The sequence below is a fragment of the Bubalus bubalis genome, chromosome 12 (assembly GCF_019923935.1).
Source record: "Bubalus bubalis isolate 160015118507 breed Murrah chromosome 12, NDDB_SH_1, whole genome shotgun sequence".
Taxonomy (NCBI): domain Eukaryota; kingdom Metazoa; phylum Chordata; class Mammalia; order Artiodactyla; family Bovidae; genus Bubalus; species Bubalus bubalis.
The window spans coordinates 95,685,409-95,695,284 of record NC_059168.1 but is presented as its reverse complement, the minus strand read 5'-3'; the positions used below and the strand labels follow the sequence as shown (position 1 = coordinate 95,695,284).

Here is a 9,876-nt window from a genome sequence, read left to right as displayed (position 1 = left end):
AAATCCCATAGGTAGGCTGTCCCTTGAAGTTCTCTTCTCTGTCCCTCCCCCGCTTCCCCACCCATGTCTTCTGGCCCCCATGCCTCTGACTCAGTGAAATGAGCTCATCTGTCTGGAAGGCAGGCTTACAGAGAGTTCCAGAGCAAGGGATGATCTGGAAGGGGGTGCAGGCCGATAGGAAAATGGAGCCTGAGGTCATGAGGCTAGACTCTCTGGAACTTGGCCTGTGTGTGCGTGTGTGTGCACTTGTGTGTGTGCCCTATGTGCACGTATGTGAGTGGTTATGTATGTGAGCGTGCATGCACATGTGCTTACGCACATGTCTGTGTGTGCGTGTGCATCCATGCGCCTTGTCTGAGTGTATATCAGGCTGGAGCAGAGAAGCTCTGTAAATCCACCTAGGCCCACCCCAGATGGCTTTCCTCTGCCAAACTTTTGGCCCAGGAAGTTCATTTAAACATTCTTCCACCTCCTTTCTTTCCCTCCATCACTATTGATCACGAAGATCCCACCCTCCAGGTCCTCCTTTTGGAAAGTCTTTTTCTGCCTGGTGCTCACCAGCTCGTGACCAACTTCCAGGTAGAGTAAAGGATTAAATGGAAGGCACAATAAGAAGTGAAACAATTAGAATTTCTGCCTCATTATCATGGTAATCTTATCAGTCGGATAATGAGGTATTAATGGAGATTTAATGTGCATCTCATAACAGAATCCCTTGGAGAAAACACACAGGGAAATCGCTGTAAATCCACTTAATGATGGAGAAGTCCCAAAACACCATATTCCAAAGGATGAAAAATGCAGGATGCAAATGAGAAAGAATCAAGGTCAATAACACCACGGGGACAGGCCTAATGGCAGATTTGGAGATATATGTAATAAAAATTGCATGTTGCTTTTAAACCTCACCCTCTGTTGTTTTCAAATGTGCATTCCTCGTAATGAAACACAGAAGTGCAGCCAGAATGATTTGTATGTTTTAGAAACCATAGGGGGGATGGAAACGCGTCTTGCAACCCATCAGTTCCCCTGTGGGGAGCCACGGGAGAAACGGGGTGCTTCACCAAGAGGCCTCGAGAGGAGGGCAGAGGGAGAGCCCCTTACTTAGTGGAGGGGAAGCAGCCTGCCTGAGTTCAAGGTCATTTGGGAAACACTAACGGAGAGGGCCACATTTATTCATACTTCCACTCCTTCATTCAATCAGTATTTGTCGGGCGCCTGCTGCGTGGCTGACCACAAGCAGCTCAGAAAGCCGAAGGACACAACAGATACAGGCTGAAAATAAAAGCTCTAGTTTGGAGAGCACCTACTAAGAGCCAGGGATTACTGAAATGCCTGATACAAGGATGATCTCATTAATCCCAACAGCAACACTGGAACGGAGGAACTTAATTAAGAGCCCCATTTTTCTGATGAGACACTGAAGCTCAGAGATATTAAGTAAGCTGTCTCCAGTTGCTCATGGCCTGAACTTCACTGCTACTATCTGAGGTTGAACCCTATGAAAATGATGATATTGGACTGTTGGGGATCCACAAAAAGACTATTTTCATACGGTTCAGGCTAACAGTTTACTTTCTGCCTAGGGACCCTTTCTGGATGTGGATGCCTCTAACAGAGGCAGGAGGGAGGGACAGAAACGTGACCTGAGTTGAGAGTGACAGAATTCAAGGAGCCTCACAAGGGACCAGTGCCCTCCTTCCTTAGCCCCTGATAGCCTGTGTTCCCATACCAGCCCTAGGGGCTCAGGCCATGGACGCTGAGTAAGTGGAAAGGAAGCCCTGAAACACTCATCCTGCAAATTAAAAGCAGTTTGTGGATTAAAAAACACTAAGCAAATGTTGGCTATTTGGTTCTTATAATTTATTGATGATAATAAATAACCCTTGGGCCTTCCACACGTTTGCAAGCATTGAAGATAAAGTTAGCTCCATTTTTCATTTCGGGGAACTTGGAAAAGCAGAGTTTCCTGGGATTTTGAGAGCAAACTGACTGACTGTCCCTGTTTTAGTCCTAAAAAGCCCACATCCTGGGAAACATCCTGGGCAAACTGAGACTGTCAGCCACATCATCCCAGAGGGACACCGGGATGCCCGGGGTCGTGGACAGGAAACACCAGGCCAGTTCCACCCAGCACTGGGCAAGCAGTCCCTATGTGCCAGGCTCTGTGCTGGGCCCCCATGGTAGCAGCAGATGCAGATTTGCCTTGTTCAGGGCTGTCTGGGGGACCCTGGGGCCTGCGTCTTAATGGCAGCCCAGAATCTAGTGGGTACAGAAGGAAACTTCACCATCCAGTTTCTGACTGGGGCCTAGAAGAGCCGCTGAACACCCATCCCAACAGCCAGAGGATCACAAACCCATTATACAGATGAAGAAACTGAGTCGTTGGTGCTGGCGCTGGCACTTGCTCAGAGTCACAAGCAGTCTGTGAGTGCATAACTGCTGAAGAAGGATGACAAGACCCCACTTGAGGGTAGAAATGGCCTCCAGAGAACAGGTCCGTCTGAGCTAGGAAAAAAAGGCGGATGGATATTAGGCAACATTTCTGGAGTCTTGCAGCTGTGTTTCGTTTAATCACAGACTGCAAATTGAATGAAGTGAAGACAGTGTTGCCTCTTTGAATTTCCCCCAGGCCCTGTTTAATGAATAAATAGGCATGATTTGTAATTAGCTGATCCGTTGTGCCAACGCTGCGAGAACACCTGAAGCGCGTTAAACATGCCCCCTGCAATCTGGCCGACAATATTAATACGCCCGGCAAACCTTCCTTCCTGGTCCACGGTGCATGTCACCCAATGATCACACGCATTGCTTTGAAGTGGATGTATTGAGGAAAAAAAGGGGGGAGGGGGATTTTTTTCAGCCTGGAAAGATGAAGACACAGGGTCCTCATGAGTCCTGTGTCCCCGTGTGGAATTTTGGAAGCTACAAGTTCAATTTGTTGCCATCCGCAAGTGCTCGACAACCCACAGTCATCTCACTTCCGCACTCTCAACCAGCCTTTCAGAACCCCACGGCTACTCTCAGGAAATCCTTCTGGGCAGGACCCCCTGGTCGAGGGGTCCACGGCTGGGCCGGGATCCTCAGCCGTGCGGGCTGCGTTTCTTTGTGCAAGCTGGCGTCTGTTTGCAGGGGCCGTCTGATACCCACCCGCAGCCGCTGAGTCCATAGATTCCTGCCAAACTAACGGGCATCCTGTATCATTTATCCTCTAATTGGGGCTGCTTATCACGAGTTTTGCCTGCTTTCCGTGCTAACCATGTGGCTGGTGCTGAAATTCCGAACCCTAACATTTCCCTGCGCGGAGCTGGTAGGAGGGCCCCCGGCCCAGGTAGCGTCTTGATTGCCGCCACATTTTCCAGCAAAGGGGTTTCCATTCATCTTCATCATGGGCTCAATCTGTGCGCCGAGAGGAGGCGGCTGCCCCTGTGGGTCCTCTCCACCCAGTCACCTGGAGGCTCGCTCTCATCTGTTCCTCCGCGTTCACAGGCGCATTTATATTCCGCCCGCCCTGCTGCTTTCTTGGGGCCTGCGAGGGATCTCCCGCCACGAAGCCCTCTCCCTCTGGGCCCCGCGTGGGAGTCCAGGTGCCAGCCTATTGCAACCAAGGAGGAAGAGAAGGTCACCCCTTCCTCTGAACGAAGTGAATCAGGAGGCAGAGACTGACTATCCTTGCCTCGACCATGAACACTAGGAAGTGGATCTGGGCCTCATGGGGATGGGTGAGGAAGTGGGCATTTCCCTGCTCCCCAGACTGCCCACTGGGTACCAGGCTCCGTGCTGGGCCCTGAGGATGCCATGAGCATCCAGCCCTGCCCTCAAGGGGCTCACACGCACAAGGGGAAGTGCACACCAGGAGCAGGATAATAATGCACCGTCAGGGGCCCCGTCCTCTACAGTTCGCAAAGCTCTCTCCACGCCTGCTTGATATGATTCTCCCATAATCCTATGGGGCTGATATGTTCCAGAGAAGCAGAGGGGGTTCCTTAGTAGCTAAAAATAAGGACTCAGGGGATTTCCCTGGTGGTCCAGTGGCTAAGACTCCACACTCCCAATGCAGGGGACCCAGGTTCCATCCCTAGTCAGGGAACTAAATCCTACATAGGCGTGCATATTAAGTCGTGTCCAAGTTTGCCACCCCACAGACTGTAGCCCACCAGACTCCCCTATCCATGTCCATGGGATTTTCAGGCAAGAATACTGGAGTGGGTTGTCATTTTCTCCTCCAGGGAATCTTCCCAACCCCGAATCAAACCCACAACTCCTACATTGGCATGGGTGCTAGTCGGGGGGATTCTTTACCTCTGAGCCACCTGGGAATCCCAGATCTCACCTGTGGCAACTGGAAAAGATTCCTCATGCCTCAACTAAAGATCCCCATGCCACAACGAAGATAGATCTCACATGCCCCAACTAAGAACCAGCACAGCCAAATAAATAAAAATATATTTTTAAAGATTAATATATTAAAAAAAAATAAGGATTTGTGAATCCTCCAGACCTGGATCAGATCCTGGCTCTGCCATTGATTTTCTGGGTGGCTTTAGATGAGCCAGTGAAGGCAATGGCACCCCACTCCAGTACTCTTGCCTGGAAAATCCCATGGGCAGAGGAGCCTGGTGGGCTGCAGTCCATGGGGTTGCGAAGAGTCGGACACGACTGAGGGACTTCACTTTCACTTTTCACTTTCATGCATTGGAGAAGGAAATGGCAACCCACTCCAGTGTTCTTGCCTGGAGAATCCCAGGGACGGGGGAGCCTGGTGGGCTGCCGTCTATGGGGTCACACAGAGTTGGACACGACTGAAGTGACTTATCTTAGTGATTTACCTTAGATGAGCCACTTCACCTCTCTGAGCCTCAGATTCCTCACCTGTAACATGGGGCTCATAATGCTGCCGGGCTCACAGGTGAGGGTTCTGTGAGATACTGTAAAGCACACAGCTCTGTGCTCAGCACCAAAAAATGAACTCAAGGCATTCCTGTGGCCAATAATACTTCCACCCTTGGCAGCACCTCCCTGGACAGTGGGGTACACGACACCTGCGGCTCTCAGCCCTATGTCCGGCAGCATGCTGCAGCCTGACAAAGCTGGGCTCCAGTCCTGCTGCGGTTACTCAGGGCTGCTGCCTCATCTGCAAAATGGGAATAATAACCTGGTCATTGTGTGCTAGTCACTCAGTGGGGTCCAACTCTTTGCGACCCCATGAGGCTCCTTTGCCCATGGAATTCTCCAGGCAAGCATTCTGGAATGGGTTGCCATTCCCTTCTCCAGGGAATCTTCCTGAGCCAGGGATCACCTGCATTGCAGGCAGATTCTTTACTGTCTGAGCCACCAGGGAAGCCCTGATCACTAGCTTGCTATATAATGCTAATTTGCCCCAAGAAGGGGTGGGCCAAGAGAAACCCATTATATTCGTGTGTCTAGCTCAGGGGACACAAGTGAGTTTGGCGGTCTGCCTGGAGCTGTCCTAGAAAAGAGTTCAGTGAAAGGGTGGGTGCAAGGGGGCTGGTTGGGGCTTCTGAGTCCGAGAGCCTGTGGCCTCCTCCAGAGGAGCCTGAGGGGGGACCTTCGTTCCGCAGCCTTTGCCGCCGCGGGTCTGTACCCGTCCTTGGCCACAAGATGTCGCCCAAGCAACAGCAAAGTAGGGGCCTGGGCGAAACCGGCCAGTTCAGAGTCAACTCAGCGAACAGCGAGTTCCAGCCGCATCCCTCTCCCACCGCCCCGCAGCTCTGGGACGCCTCAGGGGAGGAACCCCTGCTGCCTTGGGTTCAAATCCCAGGATTTCCTACCCAACACGATACTGCTGCCCCCAGAGGACACCGGTTTGTAGACCCCACCTAAAGTAATAAATAAATAGAGATAATAATTACTCCTACTCCTTTACGGTGTAGGATTAACCCGTGCCTGCGGAACCAGGAGGACCGGGAGGCGGTGCAAACAGAAGACCACGTGGCCCGATTCGGGGCTGCAGCCGGGCGGCACTCCGCAGGGCACCGGAGACCCTCCATCCCCGCCCCGTGGCTCACGGGGGTGCGGAGCAGACACCGGACAGGCGACAGTATGGCATGTCCTCGGACCCCGGGGCGGCCCCAGACGGCCCAGCAGGGCCCACACTTCTTCGTGGCGGCCACCTGGCACCGGGATCTGGGCCGCCAAGCGAGGGAGGCAGGGTGAGACCCCCGGGCTCGGCTCCCCGGAGGCAGCTTGGGCCCCGAACGCAGCCCCGGGCGCTGGAGGAGCCGTCGAGGGCCGGCTGGAGCTGGAGAACCGCGTGCGTCCTGGACGGCCAGCCTGACCTCCCAAACTCTCCGCCGGCCGCCCGCCCGCCCGCCCGCCCGCCCTGGACTTGGCGCGGCTGTGCCGGCGCTTCGCTGGGTGGGGGGTCTCCTTATCCGACCCTCCATCAACTCGAAGGACCACCTCGGTGAACCGGCCTCGCGCGGTCCCAGCAGGGTGACCCGGGGGCGGGCCTAAACACAGGCGCGCGCAGCGGGACGGGGCCGCCGGGAGCCTGTGCTCACCTCCGTCTCCCAGGTAGAGGTCCGGGGCTTGGGGCGCAGTGTCTTCCCCGAGGACGAGCAGAGCTTTCGGCCCCGGACCACGTGAAGGTGGGGGAGAGAGAGCCCCTGTCCCTGCACAGACTGAATCTGGGAGGAAAAAAGAGTGGAATCCCCGCACCCAGGGGCTACTGTCTGACTACCTACCCTCCTCCTCGGCCCCCGACACTTGGGGACACCTGCCAGCTGGTGTCCTAAGGAGACAGTCCCTAAGGAGAGCTCAGGTTCCAGAGAGATCACTTCTTTGTAGAGAAGTGTAGGGGGATGAGCCTCCTAGGAGAGGGAGGGAAGGATGGGGACATCTGGGGAGTCGCCCGCCCAGAAGAGCTGCAGAGCCTACTTAGGGAGAGCACTGAAACCAGAGGGCCCTGCAAAGGCGGAGGCTTGGGGGCAGGTGTTGACTGGAAAAAAGTGCACAATCTGAGGGTTGTGAGTTGTTTTATTTGGGGTCAAATGAGGACTATAGCTTGAGAGATAGCATTTCAGATGGCTCTGAGAAACTGCTCCAAAGAGGGTAGGGTGGGGGGAGGGCAGTATGTGTGATTTTATGCAGGGCAAGTACATGCAATCAGGCACATAATTTTTGCAGAACGTTTCTGCTAGCCACAAGGAGCAGAGGTCACCGTGAAGGAGAGGAAATGCAAGAATTGGGCTCATAAAATCATCTCCTAAAATTATCTGTCTGAAGACTCGTTCTGCCAGTTTTTCACAGAGCTCAGAGGGCCTCATTCCTCCTGATCTCCACCCTGAACTCCCTTCAAGGGGGTGTTGAAGGTCAGCAGCTTCAGTGGTTCATAATCTGATCCTTGCAGAGGCAGAGGGCCAGTGCCAATTTGTGGGTAATGCAGGTAAAGCATGATTTACTTTGAGGGGCAGGAGTGGAGCTAGACGGGAAGAAGGGACAGAGGCATAAGGATGAAAATGCAGGTTAGAAGCAAAATAGAAAATGTTCTGGAGAGAAGAGAAATCTGATCAGACTTGACTGACTCTAGGAGAAAGGGGGGAAGGGAGGCATGGAAATCCATCAGTTGTGATCATGGAGATGAAAAAAAAAAAAAGCACATTAGAGCTGTTTCCTAAGGAGACTCTTCAGGGGGTGTGAGTGATCCAGGGATGGGGCAGTGAGGAATAGGAGAGGTGGGTGGACTAGAGCACTAAAGATTGAAATAGCCAAATCCAGAGAAGAACTGACAACTAAAAAGTCACTCGCCATCTGCTTTTAGGAGGGTTAGGTCACAGCCACTGCAGCTGCTGACCTTCAACACCCCCTGAAAGGAGTTCAGGGTGGAGATCAGGAATGAGGCACTCCTTCATCTGGAAAAACTGGCAGAGAGATATTTTCAGGAGAAAATGTCAGGAACCCAATATCTTGCATCTTCTCACATCTAGAAAAATCACTAAAATCATTCATGGAGACACCTTCTCATGACTAGCAGCAACCTTTTAGTGAGATGTATGCTTCACTGCATGCACCACCTTCACCAAAATCACGTATGTATCAGCCTTCCCCTTCCTCCAGAGCAGGTCCTCAAAGCTGCTTGAGAACCATCTCCTCAGTAAGTCCCCAAATAAACTTGGACTCACAGCTCTTACGCTGCACTTTTTTCCAGTCGACCGTATAAAGGAAAGTTTCAGAAGTTGTGTCACTATTATTCATGACCACAGCAGCACAAGCTTAAGTGCACAAGGGAAGCTTTTAGTTAAAAACAGGTAGAGTGGTTTTTGTGGTCATAGGTTGTTCCGGTGTTCCTGGGATGTCACGACGCAGAACCAACGCTGCCCCTCGGCTCTGCTGGCTGATGTCAGAGAAGAGTGCTTCTCTAGGATTACCCAGCCTGTACCTGGTCACCCACAATACATCAGTCCTGGTTCAAGTTCATTAAACCAGATTAGAAAGAAGCTGGGTGCCTAAACTGGTGTTCACTGGCTGGAGTCTCCCTCCTTGAGTCAGCTCAGTGGGCAGCCTCTCCCATCAGGGTTTCCAAACACCCATGGTCCATGCTGGCAACCTCTGCAGTGTCACTGCGCTCTACTACATCCCTCAGTTAAATGCTGGCACAGGAGAACTATTTCAAGACCATATAAATATACACACACACACGTATACACATACACATGTATATACACACACATATGTATATACACACATGCCTGCCTGCCTGCTAAGTTGCTTTAGTCACATCCGACTTTGCGACCCCATGGACTGTAGTCCACCAGGCCCCTCCTCTGTCCATGGGATTCTCCAGGCAAGAATACTGGAGTGGGTTACCATACCCTCCTCCAGGGGATCTTCCTGACCCAAGGATCAAACCCTCATCTTCTGCAGCTCCTGCGCTGCAGGAGCGGGTCCTTTACCACTGAGCCACTGGGGAAGCCCCATATACACATACATATATGCATATATATACATATTTGTATATCCATGTATAAGTCTGTGTATACATATATATTCACCAAGACTGGATGTCCAGGACCACTGAGGTAGTAGAGCCCAACTCAGGAAAAGCCCTTCAAAGAGGTTTTCATTGGCCTTAGAATTGATTAGTGGCAGATCTAAAACAAGAACCATTTTCAGGCTCCTGGATCTGACATTACAACCACATACCACTTGAAACCAGTGGCTTTCCAGGAAGTAGCAAGAATGATCTGGATGATCCCACTGGTGTGGCCCAGCTTTGCTGTGGAGGAGGTGTTTCGGGGCATCACTGTGTCACTGTGCTGGTGGGACGGCCTTAGCACCTCCCCTTCCTGTCACTTGTGACTTTCTTATGCGCCTGCCTCTGTCTCCCCCCACCCCACCAGGCTGGCTCACTCCCAGACTGCTACCCCAAGCTGCTGTAGAAAGAACGTGAAAGTCACTCAGTCACGTCCAAGTCTGTGACCCCATGGGCTATACAGTCCATAGAATTCTCCAGGCCAGAATACTGAAGTAGGTAGCCTTTCCCTTCTCCAGGGGATCTTTCCAACCCAGGGATCGAACTTGGGTCTCCTGCGTTGCAGGCAGATTCTTTACCAACTATCAGGTAAGCCCAAGCTACAGCAGACACAGCCCCACCTGTCACCATCACAGCCACAGAAGAAGGAAAAGAACGTTGTTACTGATCAGAAAGTGAGTGAGAGAGAGGAAGGGGCTGGAACTCACGTATTGACTGAGAGGATGAGAAATAGGAGGAGAAGTGACTGCTTACAGGTTCTCTCACTTTCAGCAGAGGGCAGGCCAGGAAAAAATCCAGTTGGGGGGAAAAAAATCCAGTTGGAAGCTGGGGCTGCTGGAAACAATGCTGTTACTTAACACGGGACAGCAAAGGCAACAGAA

General features: G+C 52.2%; 1 long non-coding RNA gene across 1 annotated transcript; it reads right to left on the bottom strand.

Annotated features, from left to right (window-relative positions):
- Nucleotides 1-1,856: 1,856 nt before the first annotated feature.
- LOC123328649 lies at nt 1,857-4,136 on the bottom strand. The gene is made up of 2 exons (XR_006543620.2): nt 3,151-4,136; nt 1,857-2,508 (listed from the first exon to the last, which is right to left on the bottom strand). It is a non-coding gene; the product is annotated as an uncharacterized LOC123328649 (long non-coding RNA).
- Nucleotides 4,137-9,876: the final 5,740 nt, after the last annotated feature.